This window comes from Pinus tabuliformis, chromosome 3_2 (genome assembly GCF_031772625.1).
Source record: "Pinus tabuliformis cultivar Carrire ecotype Pingquan chromosome 3_2, CPIR1, whole genome shotgun sequence".
NCBI classification, from domain to species: Eukaryota; Viridiplantae; Streptophyta; class Pinopsida; order Pinales; family Pinaceae; genus Pinus; species Pinus tabuliformis.
In genome coordinates, this window is record NC_142302.1 from 1,157,179,176 (window position 1) to 1,157,194,644 (window position 15,469).

The 15,469-nt window shown below is 39.9% G+C and overlaps 1 pseudogene; it reads right to left on the reverse strand.

Annotated features, from left to right (window-relative positions):
* Positions 1-7,214: 7,214 nt before the first annotated feature.
* Positions 7,215-8,925, reverse strand: LOC149184830 (BTB/POZ domain-containing protein At2g24240 pseudogene; annotated as a pseudogene).
* Between the last annotated feature and the right edge of the window lie 6,544 nt (positions 8,926-15,469).

Below are 15,469 nucleotides of genomic sequence, written 5' to 3' on the forward strand. Positions count from 1 at the left end.
ATCAATTCCCTGAGGTGCACATTTTTCCCGAAATTGTCCATTATTTCCATGCAAACTACATTCCCAGTCAAAGAGTAGTGATGTCTCCTGACCACACCATACTTTTCACCATCATTGTTGAGTCAATCAATGAAATGCTGCAGCTACAACCAGAGCAGAACTTAACCCCTATTTCAATTGGAGACCTACTAGACAGATTTCCCAAGATTACCACTACTAAACTTGCTAAAATGCTCCAAACCTTCATCAGGGAGGAAAAGCACATCCCAAAGGACCCTCCCCCATATGTGGCTACCATATTTTCCCCATTTGGTCAAGATATAGTAGCAATGATCTCTTGTGTTTTAGGCTATACCACCAGTGAGTACATAGATGAAATCATTTTAGCCTTCATGTCCATTTTCTCTCCTGGACAACCCCCTGCTGTCATGTATGATTATGCCAAGTACATAGTTGATAGGATGCATGAACAATTTCTGAGAATGAGTAATGAAAGAGTATTTAAGTATTCTTTAGTTTTGTACCACCTTTTCTTATATTACCAAGCTGACAAGTTCCCCTTCACTCTCCAAAATCTTGACGCTAAAAGTCATCCTAGGTAAGTGATTTTTTGGACTCCTTTGTTACATAAGTATGATTCCCCATATCCATACACAGAATTCATTGAGCTTTTTGTACATCCAGTAGTGACCATGTTGCTAGGAAAGTCCTCCTATAAGAATTAGTTCAGATATCAGGAGGATCCTGCAACTGTCAAAACAACACAAAGTGGGAGATTGGTACTTGTACCAAAATCACACAGAAATTAGGATCTATGGCTGTGAGTTGGCCCCATATAAACTGCCAAGATACCTCCCAATGAGGTTATTTTCTCTGGAGGACTACAGGCAAATAATCAACTCAGATGAGGTACATTTTGTTAAAGCCAAAAAGATGGCTGAGCTCAGAATCAAAGATCAATTAGGCCCCTTTGTATGTAATAGCAGAGAAGTTGGAAGAGAAGCAGAGGAAATCCTTTAGATACTTAAACTAAAACAAAGCTTCATGTGGAGATATGACCCTTGTGACTTTATATGCAACAGAAGACAGAAAAACAAAATGGCTCCCTACATTCATCACTGAATCCCTGAGATAGAGAAATATGCAAATCAATTGGAATGGGTGGAGAATACCTTAGTGGACAGGGATAGCACTGAAGTAGCAGTTGAAAATGCTCTAATTGATTTAGAGAAAAGACTTGATGAAGGTTCTTTCCTGCAGGTGCCAGGAGAATCTCAAGTCCAAGGACAATCCCAAATCCAAGAAGAATCATAGGCATGGGGAGAATCTCAAGCACCAAATGAATCACAAATAGAAAAAGAATCCCAAGTGCAAGAAGAGTCAGAGCAGCCAGACCTATCAAAGGAATTATATCAAACAGGTATAAAATAGCCCACTATGAGTACTCCCCCTAACTTTCAAACTCCTCTAAATGAGGAGAAAAGCCTCAAAAGGAATAGGGAAGAGGCCACTACATCAGGCAGAGCAACCACACAAACATATGCAGAGATCAGCTTGGTCAAAAGGCAGAGGTTATATCCTGTTTTAGAATAGGAATTCACAGAAGAAACTGTTGGGGCCACCAACACTAAAAGAGAAAGAAGCAGGCCTGCCACTCCTTCTAAGGGCACATTAGAACCTTCCACATCAAATACTCAGATGTTGGAAAGGCAACAAAGCGTTGAAGTGTCCTCCTTTAGGATGCCAGCTGCCAAGGATCAAGACATCAGAGAAATGTACAAGGATATAAAGGCCAAGAATGAGAGGCTAAAAGCCCAGAATTATGCTCAATACCTAAAAATGGCACCTACAAATCAGACAAGGATTATGTCAGCCTATGATGTTAAAGAAGGCAAGATGCAGATGACATTTGTCAAACCTACCACTCAGCAACCAAGAACAGCAACTGACTTCAAGAAGATATATTTCGAAGTACTGGAAAAGGACATACATCCCATTGACCAAATTGAGCTGCACAAATAGACAGGGGAGATGATTTACTCCACCTTGATAGGGAAAGCCATTGCAGCTTACCAATTGCAAAATTCCCTAAATAACATATCAGCTCAATCCCAATTGGAAAAGGCCTCTTCACATGCAAAAGACACAAGAATCAAGTCCTTAGAGGACTTAATCATTGAGTTGGGACATGATCCCAAAGATGTGAAAGCACTAAAAGACTGATCAAGAAGAAAAACGATGGCATAACTGCTTTGAAAAAGCAACTTAAGATTCCACAACTACATCACCCACAGATAGCAGAAGTCCTAGAGACCCAAAAAGGACAAGAAGAGCTTATGTACTTGGTCCTAAAGCGAAATAACTAGTTGAAAGAAACAGAGAAAGAATTGGAGACATTGATTCAGTCCAAACAAAGTGCACTGGCCACCACTTCTACAACTGCCATTCCCACAGTAACAACTGTAGTTCCCTCAACACTGGTAGCATCTTTGGCACCAACAGCTCCACCTGCCACAGCACTGCCAATCACAACTAAGTCTACAATAGCAGGTGCTTCAACAGAAAAGACATCAGAATTGGTGAAAGCCATGGAAGAGATGTCCATCCAGGCAACAGAACCTAAAAGGCTTAAGGAGAAAGTGGCAAGCTTAGAGACCGACTGCAAGCTTGCCCAGATACAATAGAGGAAAGAAACACAGAAAGCCCTAAGAATGGGTGAGAAGATTAAGGTCCTAGAAAAATATCTAACTCTATAAAGCCATTAGGACAAACCAAAGAGATGCTCTGGGCCAATATCATTGACTCTGTCAATGATATTTGGTCATCAATTCAAGTAATATCTGAGCAAATAGAGTTGGTGAAAGTGGCCACCGAAGCAATTCAAAAGGTAAAGGAAGACTTAGGAGACCAGCTTGAGGATGCCAATCGACTCATCCACTTCTTGAACAACAAGAACATGCATGAACTAAATGAGTTTTGCGTGGAAGACAGAACTGAAGCCATCATAGAAGTCAAAAAGGTTCTTTCTAAAAGAAACCATATGCTTAACCTGGAGGAAAAAATCCATAACATGCAGGTGGGCATTGACAGATTCATGGCAAAGTTTCAAATTTTGAGAGATAAAGGCCTTCCAAGTCCTATGGTCATCCATGACAAACTTATGACCCAATTGGACTACACTGACAGATTAAGGAAGTTGGCTAAGGATCAAGCAAGCACTTCAGATATCAAGGTCTTGCCAACAGGGAAAGTATTGTATGATACTTTAGAGGATCTATTCTTTCTGGAGCATGAGGTGAAACACTTGTTTGTCACCAAGACTAATTTTTCCAAGTACATAGAGGCAAACGAGATTTACAAAAGAATTCTCAAAGTAAAGTTACCTAACGATGAATGGTGGGTAAAGATGACAAATTTACTATAAGTTACCACAGTAAATCTGAAGGCAGGTAAGATACAGGTAAATAGGGTCAAAGAGTAGCAGGTTAAAGAGTATCAGTGAAAGATGAAAGACAAAGATGATTCCAGCGTACAAATATCAACCAGCTTAAAGGGCTAAAACTCAACTACAATAGCCAACACTACCATAATAAGAGGGACAACATGATGTAGTTTTTCATCTGTCTCTATCTTCATGCTTGAATATATTTTTATTTCCTTAATTAAATCTCAAACTGTTATGAGATATTTTGTAATATTTTTTGTATAAATACTTCACATTTCGAAGTATTTAGGGTGGATTCAAAGACATTTCTGTAGACTTGTATCTAAAATCAAAGTGCTAGTGTATCAAGGCTGGATGGCTTGCTGGATCATGGAATAAAGTTCAGAAATTTTACAGGATTCTTGTGTAAAGCAAAAATCAAATAAGTATTCTCTCATGTGTATTATTGTTTTTCCTTATTTTTATTAATAATCATATGTGTTTCTATGAAATTTGAATGTTAAACTAGGAATGATATTTCAGAACTTGTTGTAATGCACTCTGTTTTGACTGTTTACCTTCTTAATGTTTTTTGCTAAACTATCTTAGTTAGGGAATTCTTAAATGCTCCCTTACTTCTATAGTTTCTCTTTGTGGTCTATGTAGCAAAGGATTCTTAATTACTCTTTGTTGATGATCACCCTTTGTTCCTTATTCTGATCTCGGTCTAAGGATTCTTCATTGCCCTTTTACCCTGGTTAGAATCATTCCATCCATCAGCCCTTTGAAGATTTGCCTTTTGCTTTGCTAGCCTACCCTGTGACCAATCCCTTTAATGATCTGAACCAGATAAGCTATCCTTTGATTAACTCCATAGCCCAATGGCTTAAAGACCTAGTTCTATCCATCTGTTCCAAGAATTCCACCATCCAACTTTCAATCAAAATCAAAATCCCCATGAACACTAAGAACTAGCCTAAAATATAATAGAAACAAAGTTAAATTATAAAGAGAGAGCCCTTTCTAGACTTAGGTTGGCTAGAACCTGAGTCTAAAAAATTTGGTTTGTGGTTACCTTGGATTATTCCTTCTTTTGATAACTTCTAGGGAAAACTTTTGAGGGATAACAAAGCAAAAGTGTGATGGAAAAATAAGAACAAACATTAGTTTTGAAATTTGGAGCATCAAATTGTGGGTTGCTTTGTTACATAGCTTTTGATTCAGCCTATGACTACATAAGCGTCAAAGTGACTGGTACTCAAGTTTTTTAACAAAAAAAACTAAAGCGGAAATGGAGATTTCTTGCAAATTGCACTTTCGAAATAAGCAGAAGATTGTAGAGCTGAAAATAACCCGATTGCAAATGGGTTAGCAGATAAATTTGTAATTCAATTTTGATAGCTGAAAATAACTAATTTTACAATGGGTCATAAATATAAATGTAGAGCTTTATATATTTATTTTTGGATTTTTTAGATTTTGGTAAGCCAATAATCTAATAACACGTATATATAATCCCGTGCATTTATGACCCATAAACAAATTGATTATTTGTTGTCAACTTTAACTACATTCACGTGGACATGAAAATATTCATCATCGACAAGGACAATCAACTAAAATTTCATCCTCCAAAAACATAATTAACGAAAAGACTGGACAACAAATAAATCTATACTATCCAGCTTTAATTGAGCGTACCGACTGTAGGCATATACAACCACCGCTAAATACAGCGCAATAGCGTATGATTTATTTCTTGCCAAAAAACTGTGGACGATAGGTAGTGGAAACTTCGATGTTGAGAAATAATGCAGACTTCGATAACAATTACAGTTAGAACCAATTACACTTAGAAGATATATGCCTACCGTTAACAGAAGACAACCCCTATTTACGAGGGTTGTGGATCATCAAACAGGGAAAAAACTACGAATTTATGGGGTGGGTCATTATTTTTATTATGAATTTTTTTTATTTATTTATTTTAAATCGGAAAAGATATTATAATATTTTGATGTCGTTATTCAAGATATTATAATATTTTGATGTGGTTATTCATAATTGTAAATTCAAATTCATGAAAATCTCAATAGGAGACTGTTTTCGAGGATGGGTTACACTCGGTTAATTTTGAAGAAATTAGTATTTTGCTCGAAAATATATACTCGAAAAGCAAATAAAATTGGTCTGTCCATCCCCATGATCATCCCCCATGATCGATATATGTATTTCAATATACCTGTTAATTGAATTAAAACACAATTAAAATAAGACTCATAATAAATAGTGATGTGACTTTTTTATTTGGGTTAATTTTGTTAAAATAAAATTGATTTAGAAGGCTGGAACTCTAGAGCAAAGAATCTTAAAATACATGTTTTAGTGAATCTTTATATACATATAGTGATTTAGAGGATTGGAACTTTAGAGCATAGAATATTAAAATAGTGATTCACTATTGGTTAAAATACATGTATTAGTGATTCGCTATTGGATATATTTTTTAATCACCACATTGTTTTAGATTCCACCAGTATTGAATTTGCTTTAGGTTATGAAACAAGTGCGTTACAGTCAATTCCTCTCCACATTAGAAAGCCTCAAGGCACCATTTGTTTCACTCATACTTTCTTGTAATCCGTGTTGTCATATACAATTATTAGGGGTCATTTACAATTTTTCCCTACATTAAAGTAGTTGCTGTCCAAGAGCAACAAGGCCTGGGCACTTAACACAAACCCTAGCCAGCAACCAAGCCTGGGCACTTTAAGACTAAGTATAGTCTCAAGACATTAAATCTTAGCAATTGCTGTAAAAAATCAACTATCCTTCATCCCCTGAAATAGAAAGCCTTTGGCTAACTAAAAGATCAGATTTGATGTAAAATGTCAACCAACCTTCATCCTTCATCCCATGAAATAGAAAGCCTTTGGCTAACTTAAAAAACATCAGATTTAATTTTAATGTATTTTGTTTTTACATAAAACTAATAGAATTATATCACATATAACTACTCCCACCTTTTGGTTTTCCAGGTGGCTTTGCAGCAGAAACGAGAAACTCAACTTCTGTGGAGAGTAAAACAATTTCGACAACAATGGCAATCCCCGGGAAGCAGTGCTCGTCAACTGTTCGCAGTTCCAAAAAGATTCGGTCAATTGTACGCATGCATCCTAACCATAGTCAAAGTTCAAAGTACGGATTCTTTCTCAACGTCGAAGTTTCCACCATCTTTCATATCCGCAAAGTCGTTTAGTTGTATTCGTCGACATTGAATTACGAAATTTTCGCATTTTGTAGGAATACGTTGTCAAAATCGTAGTGCTAGCCGTCATGTACTGCACAGGAAGCTTTCGCATCATACGAGCTCTGATCATAATTCATACATAAACATTTAATTCCACTCACGTCTGCCGTGGCAATGTACGTCTATTGACAATAAATCTCCAGTCCCGGGTTTATTCTTTATGATTTAAAATCTTCAGAACTCGTAAGTTGTTGGACCCTTCTTTACTGAGAGACTCAATCAAAGGATATGAAGCAATCCACAATTTATGCAATTCTTCCAAACCGAGGATAAGATTGTTCTTATTGCCATACCATTCGGTTACGTAACAGAATACCACACGCAATCTCGATGATGGAGTCGGTTCGAAACCGGCTCAAGTACTTTCGCATAAATTCTTACATTTAATTAAATAAGTAGCAATAGGAAGATAATCATCAAAATAGATTCTTTGTGTTGCAGCTTAAGGGCAGAGAGGAATCAAAATCGGCTTATATTTATAAAAGATTTTGTTCTAAAAACTTATACATACTGTATTTGATCAGCTGTACAGTATGAATATAGTACAAATATAATGTATGAAAACCTAAAGGCGGCTACTCATCCTCCTGATAAACACTGGTGTTCATAGAAACTGGAGTTTCCCAAACGTCAAACACATCTTCTTCATCATACAAAACAAACAAACGGTCTCCACCAACAGCAATATCGGCGATACCGCCTCCAGTACATGGTCCGCGTTCGTTCTCTATCTGCGATGTGAGCACCCAATCAGGAGCACAGAATACGTGCACCTTCTCCTTCTTTGTCGAGAAAAGCTGCAGTCCGCAGGCTGCCAATTTAGAATACAATCTTTCTTCCTCTTCAACTGATTGAGATACCATCTTTCCAAGCCGATTCCGGTGACACCACTTGACATGGTTCATGGACCTCATATCCAGAAATCCCAGATTATCATATTGATTCACCACGCATACGCTTCTGCAATCTTCCATGCCCACGGTGTCGACCACCACATTGTCGTCCAAAAGATGGCAGTCTGTCCACGACAAGACTGTGCTGTTCTTTTCCCGGAAATCCATCAAGCCGATGTAACCATGATCACTTCGAGGATACAGAGTCGCCGCCAGGAGGAGATTGCTCTCGGGAAGCCACTGTAGCTTCCCTGCATCTCCGAGGGGCCAATCGTATACGAAACTCACTTGTTCACCTGTAGTCTGATCCCACACCCCTACTCCGTATTCGGCTTTTAACCCTCTGCAGCTGGCGTACACGTGACCGTGGCTGCTGCTGCCGAGCGCTCCGGTGGTGAAATTTTTGTGTTTGTCGCCCTGATGGCACACCTGGAATCTATGCTGTAGCTTTCCCGTTCTGGTATTGAAGCTCGCCATGCCGCCGTGGTTTGGCTTGTCCACGCTGGCGCAAGTGCCGATGACGAGGCGTTGGGGATTCAGAAAACCCACATCGTTAACGAGATGGTAATCAAGATTGAGGGGTTGTAGCTCCTCCATGGTCCAATCGTAGACATGAACCATGCTGCCGTGCGCCACGCAGCATCCTCCGTCCTGCGCTGCTCTGATAGCCGTGGCGTCTCCCGTGGCTGTTCCATGAATGGAAGCGGCAAGTCGAATTCGGTTTCCATCCAAACTGTGAGCCCATGTGGCGCTATGGACTCTGTCCATGAGACCATAGTAGAGCGCCTCTCTGTACAGGGCTTTCTGGCACATGTGTGGAGGGACGTGAAGTTCCCCTGTTCGCAGGAAGTCGAGGAGAAGGGAGAAATAGTCTGGATTTCTGTCGATGAAATACTCGTGTGAGTTTGGTTTCTCAGGCGCCCAATCGTGGCTGATCATGGCTCCCAGCATGGATTCCCGCCCTGCGTTTTCCAGAGTACTTGGGCTCGTCACAAATCGTTTTCCACCAACGTTCAGTTTAACTTTGTGACCATCATCCTGCTCTCTTCTCATCGCCATCACCACACGGCTGTAAAACTAATCCCTATAATAAAAAAGGTCTCTCCCGTGAACCCTGGGCGCTTTATGAAGTTGAAACCAAAACCTACAGCTACTCTCCTCCTCCCGGGTAAACACGGAGGAGAAGTGAGTAGTATTGGTCAACACCTACCGGGCAGTTTGTATGATGCGGTTGTTGTGGTTGGGGTTTGTTTGTGAGGCCACTATGTTGTGAAATAGAGGAGATATATCCTTTTCATTGATAGAGTGGATTACGCGTCATCTCCATTGACCGCACCATATACATGAACATGAATTGCTTCGTATGTCAGAAGTTCGTTCACATAGCCGTAGCATAATACAATAAAGGTTTTTTGTTTTGTTTTTTTAGGATAATCAATTTAGAATGCACTGCCAATAATGAAAAGATATGGGGCATATTCGTCTTTCGCCGCCTTGTTTGTCATCGTCGGCGAAGTCCGTCGGCGGTCTCAATCCATCCTCATTTTTCCGGTTCCGGTGGGGCAGACTTGTGGATTTGTTCAGGGAAAGTGCATCTCCTGTGAAGAAGTAACATGTTTACACATATTAGAGCAGATACAACACATATCGTCAAAACGAGCAGATATACAAATTACAAAGCAGCGTTAGTCGAACCCAGGCGGGGAGGCTATGAACGGCCGTCCCTAACCACTCGGGGCAGCCATGTGGATTTGGACATACGAATTCTCCTCATTTTCTCTCTTGCCGCCGGGCATACCTCGTCAAAGTCCAGTTACGAATTTTTCTCAGGAAGACTTTCACATCATACATGATGTGTCACTATTCATTTAAAAAATTCGCCGCCGATTGCCACCTCCAGTTCTAATTTTGATTTTCAACTCGGTTCATCGTTCGGGGACCCAGTGAAAGCGTACGGATCAATGATCAATTTTATACTTTCAAAAGTTTCAAACAAATCTGTTATTATGATTTCCCTCAGTTTCATTAGCAAAATCTAAACACGTAAACTTGAAAGAAAATTGATTCATAACTTCCCATTAAAAACCCCTCCTATTAGAAAAATGCGTTTAAACTAACACTCAGTCTAGCCACAAACAATTTTCGTCGTATTTTCCTATAAACATTCTTTCTGTTGGTACACGGAGAAGTTTTTCACAATCACAATACACTAAATTTTTCTAAATAATTTCTCTGAACAGTACTGTAGTATATAAAAACAAAATTAAGTAATATTTTTAGCTGTATGATACACTATACCATATAATTATAATATATTAAAAATAAAACAGTGTAATATGTACCATTTTTGTTTAGTTTCTGTATTTTATGTAAAAAATAATGGATAGCAAAATAATTTTCTTGAGAATAATTATAGAGTAGTATAGTATAGAGTTGTTGTATTAAAAAAGTGTGGAACATTTAATTAATTAATGATGGGACCAGCACAACACTTTACATTCTGTTGTAATTAAAATGATTATGTGATGTTTATATGCTTGATTGAATAATTCGGTTGTGATTACACGTGGAAGGAATGCGCCATCAGATATTTTGGGTTTGTATTATGTGGCATTCAATTACACAATAATGAATGGGTACTTGCCTCGGATTTCGTATTCCCGCTCATTCCTATGCATGAAACCTTTGTTCGTCGTTCATTTTGGTCATTTGCTGTTGGCTTGTCGAGGGTTTGCTCTGCTGTGCTCTGCAAGTTTTGGTGGGTAACTTTGCTGCGAGTCTTGGGCGCGCCTCTAGTTGTTTTTGTAACAGCTCTTTGCTGTGAATGTGATTGTTCTTAAACCTTGGTTCGTTGGCAGTTGTGGTTTGCCTTGTAACCGCTTGGGTAAGTGATATTTCGGTTGTGGTTTGTTTTCCTTCTGCTGTTGGTTCAACAGGCCGCCGTATTTCAAGTTTTGTGCTGGTATTTCTCGTTCTGGTTGGCAACTTAGTGATTGGCTTGTCTCCAGGCTCAATTTGATGGCATTCTTTCATCCTCGGCTTAAAACGCAGGTAGTCTTCCTTCTCTGTTTCAATTTGTGATTCTCTTTCCACAGCTTCTGACCTGGTTTGCTCCTTCGTCTCCGCAGTTAGTCGAAACTTTGGGTGGAATGTCTGTCTTTGGCTCTCACTGCAAATTCTCAGGTAAAGTGGATGCAATTTCCATTGGTTGTTCTCTCTAGGCTCTGTACTTTCACTTTGGCAACAATATATTTTCTAACACCTGTGTGTCATTCACTATGCAGGTATTGAGGGTTTGCGGTTGGAGGTCTCGGCGCTGTATGCCTCGGTCTTGTCCGGTAGGCTCTGCTTCTTTGTATTTTCTTTAGTCCTCGGTCTGGTTTCAATTTAGGTTGTCTGGTCGTATGGCTCAATGCTTGTCAATTGACTCATGCTGTGAGTGATGCTCTATCGTTTTAAGGTCTGGACTTCCACTATTTCGTTAACTGCCATCTTCTGTATACGGATGCAATTTTCTTTCGAAACCATCACCTAGGGTTTGTCGTTCCAGGGTCTGCGTGTCTATAGTTGTGTATGAGTAGGTGGTCGAAACCCTCACCTAGGGTTTGTCGTTCACTATTTAAGCGTTTACGGCTTTATTTTTGCAGTACTGCTATTTAACTGTTATACACTGGACGTTGCCATTTCGAAAGAAAATCATTCAGGAAAAATATAATAACATTTGGTTTGGTTTACCTGAATGACATTTGCTTTTGGTTTACTCTGAATTCGTAGCCTGAACTACAGTTATGATTCTTCAATATGCTTGTGATGTGGTGTATGAACGTGCACGAACGCTGTAGATACGCTGGTAATTTTATATGACTGTCAATTTATATGTATGGTGGAAGTTTTCGTCTGGCCGTGTGTGCTTGGCCTGTACCGAAACTGTTTGTATCACTCTTGGTCTATCTTCACTGTTTGCTTCAAATGAATTATAAACCCTCGTATTGTATCTGTTCTTCTATCTCGTTATGAGAACTGGTTCTTTCTCTCAGGAAACAAGAAAAAGGAATTAAACTCAATAATCTGTATACAGTAGGTTGTTTGTTCAGATATTTTTCAATTGGAAAACACAATAGAATACAATAGAACACACAGATGGACAGAACTTAGTTTCTCTATTATTGTTATTATTCGAGTGCGAGAGGTACTGAACAACATACATGACTTTTCCTGTTACATTTATATGTTTATGGTTCCAGTTAATGAAACTATACAGTTGCTTTTCAGTTATAGACTTTACAGTTACATGGTTATTAGTCATTCAGTTCTGTCCTTATGACAAGATTTTCCTTTTAAACACATTTGTATTTTTCTTTTTAAAATAACATGACAATTATTAATCCATGACTTATTAGCAACAAACAAACAAATAACCCTAACCGATCAAACCTACCCTTGACTAATTTAGAGATTAAAATAAAAATAAAAATCCTACCTCCTATTTTGTCAACTAACATAAAGACAAATAAAAAGTTAACTCAACTCTTCGACCTAGCAAGGATCGACACTCGGTCATGGTGCCTGAGCTAGATGCTCCTACATCAGGCTCCCGGGCAAAAGAAAATCACGACTCGGGCCCATGACCTCCTCAACTAAAGAACCTGTCTGCTCAATCTGCCTGGCATCAAGCCACGAATTGTCCTCGATAGGATGGTTCTTCCACTTGACTAGGTATTTCAGATGCTCCTTCCGCCGAGTTCATTTGGCCACCTGAGTATTGAGAAAGCGCTCGATCTCGGGAGGCTGAACGTAAGGCATCTGTCTCATCCAAGCTTCTCCTCCATCCTGGGTATTCCGTGTAGGCCGCGTGGTTCTGTCTTCTTCCTTCTCTTCTGGGTCAGCCATGTAGGGAAATAGATTTGCTACATTAAAGATAGGTGAAATGCCTATTCCGGGTGGCAACTGTATCTCATAGGCATTTGCCGAAAATTTCTGAAGGACTTTGCAGGGTCCTATCTTTTTATACTTTAACTTATTGTATGTACCCCTAGGGAAGCGTTCCTTGCACAAATGCGCGAGGACTTCATCTCCCACATTAAACTGTACTTCCCTTCTCTTCAAATCTGCTTGCTGTTTATACTTTAGGCTGCTGTCCTATAATTTGATTTTTACCTGCTCATGCAAATCTCTCATCGCGTTAGCAAAATCTTCCCCATCTGCACTTTTCCTTTCTTGCAGTCCAAGATCCCGCAACTCATGCACTCTGCGAGGATGCATGCCATACAGGATTTGAAATGGACTAAAGCCTGTGCTGTGGTTAGGTGAGTCGTTATAAGCGAACTCTGCCTATGCTAGCACTCAATCCCACATCCATGAATTCTCTCCAACCAGGCTTCGTAGCAGGTTTCCTAGACTCCTTTTTACAACTTCTGTTTGTCTGTTGGTTTGCGGATGATACGCAGAACTGTAACTCAACTGTGTATCCATTTTCTTCCACAGGGTATGCCAAAAGTGTCCTGTAAACTTCACATCCCTATCTGACAGAATAGACTTAGGCAACCCATGTAACTTGACAATCTCTATGAAAAACAAGTGGGCCACGTGAGTGGCATCACTCGTTTTTCTGCAAGGGATGAAATGCGCCATTTTCGAGAATTTGTCCACTACTACCATCACCGAGTCGTAACCTCGTTGTGTCTTAGGTAGACCTAAGACAAAGTCCAAGCTGACTGAGTCCCACGGTCTGCCTAGAATAGGTAACGGTGTGTACAGTCCCGTGTTTTGACTGTGACCCTTCGCCAACTGGCACACTTTACATCTGGCCACAAATCGCTGCACATCCCTTCGCATCTTTGGCCAAAAGTAGAAATGACTGAGCTGCTCGAGTGTCTTGTCCATGCCGAAATGTCTGGCCAGACCTCCACTATGCTTCTCCCAAATAATATTCTCCCTCATCGAGCAGTCAGGTATGCATAGCTGTCCTCCCTTAAACAACAGTTTCTCCTGTAGGTTGTAATCCAACCATGGATTGTTATCTCTCACCAAGGGATTCTGACATGCCTCATAGGCCCCCTTAAAATCTGTATCAGTTTGGTATAAGTCTTTTAAGTGCTCAAAACCCAGCACTTGCACAATGCTTTCCTGTAGAACTAGAGCTCTCCTACTTAGTGCATCTGCCACCTTGTTGGCCTGCCCGCTAATATGCTTCAATACGAAGTTGAAACTCTGCAAATATTCCACCCATTTGGCATGTTTGTGGTTCAACTTGTGCTATTGCATTACATACTGTAGTGTAGAATTATCTGAAAACAGCACAAATTCGTTTCCAAATAGATAATGCCTCCAGTGTTTTAATGCCTGTATAATAGCATAAAACTCCTTATCATATGATGAATATTTGTATTGACTTTCATTTAGCTTCTTGCTGAAGAACGCTATAGGCTTATCCTCCTGGCTGAGTACAGCTCCAATAGCCATACCACTAGCATCACAGCGAACCTGAAAAAGCTTCTTGAAATGTGGCAATCTTAGGATCGACCTCTCAGTGATCTTTCTCTTTAATAACTGGAAACTTCTCTCCGCTGAATCTGTCCATCTAAAAGGCTGACTGGCCTTTTTAATGGTGTCCAACATAGGTGCACAAATTTTGCTAAAATTCCTTATGAATTTATGGTAAAAACTCACTAGTCCATGAAAGCTACATACCTCGAATAAATTTTTCGAAGATGGCCAATTAACTATCGCCGCAACCTTCTCCGGATCCATCTTCAGTTCATTTTCTGCTATTACAAAGCCCAAATAAATCAATTCCTTTTGTAGAAAGGTACATTTCTTCAAGTTTATTAGCAGTTTATTCTGCTGTAATTTTTCCAGCACCTTCCGTACATGTTGAAGGTGTTCTTCCCTTGTCCTGCTGAAAATTAGTATGTCATCCAGGTACACTATCACAAATTTCCCGATGTACTCCTTCAGCATCTCATTCATCAACCTCATAAATGTACTAGGCACATTTCTCAGTCCAAATGGCATGACCAGCCATTCGTACAGTCCCTCATTCGTCTTAAAGGCTATCTTCCATTCGTCCCCCTCTCGTATCTGAATCTGATGGTACCCGCTCTTCAAGTCTATCTTAGAGAAATATGCTGCCCCGCTTAAACAATCCATCATGTCATCCATCCGTGGCAATGGGAACCTGTACCGGATGGTGATTTTGTTGATGGCCCTTGAGTCTGTGCACATCCGCCACTCTCCTCCCTTCTTGGGAGCGAGAACCGTTGGGACTGTGCAAGGGCTCAAACTTTCCCTTATCAATCCCTTGTCTAGCAATTCTTGCACCTGCTTCCTAATCTCTTCATTGTCCTTGGGGCTCATTCGATATGTTTCTTTGTTCGGCAAACTGGCTCCGAGTATGAAGTCAATATGATGACTTATACTCCTTTTGGGGGGTAATTTGTCTGGCAAGTCATCCACCACTATATCCATGAATTCCTGCAACATCTTCTTCTGTAGGTAAATCTGATACCTCTGTATGCAACAACACTGTCCTTGCTTTCTTTACAACTGCATAACCCCTCTCACTATCCTCAACTTGTTTCAGAAACTGTTTTCCACTAACCAACAATGCTCTTGGTTCACTTGTCTCTGTTGTCCCTTCTTCTTTCATGGGCACAAGCGTATGCTTGATTCCATCCTTGAAAAACTTATAACAGTTCATCAATCCATCGTGTACCACTTTCTTGTTGTACTGCCAAGGACTGCCTAGCAGTATGTGGCATACATCCATCGGCATGATGTCACAAACGACTTTATCCTTATATTCGCCTATTTGAAACTCCACCTTGCACTGTTCATCCACCA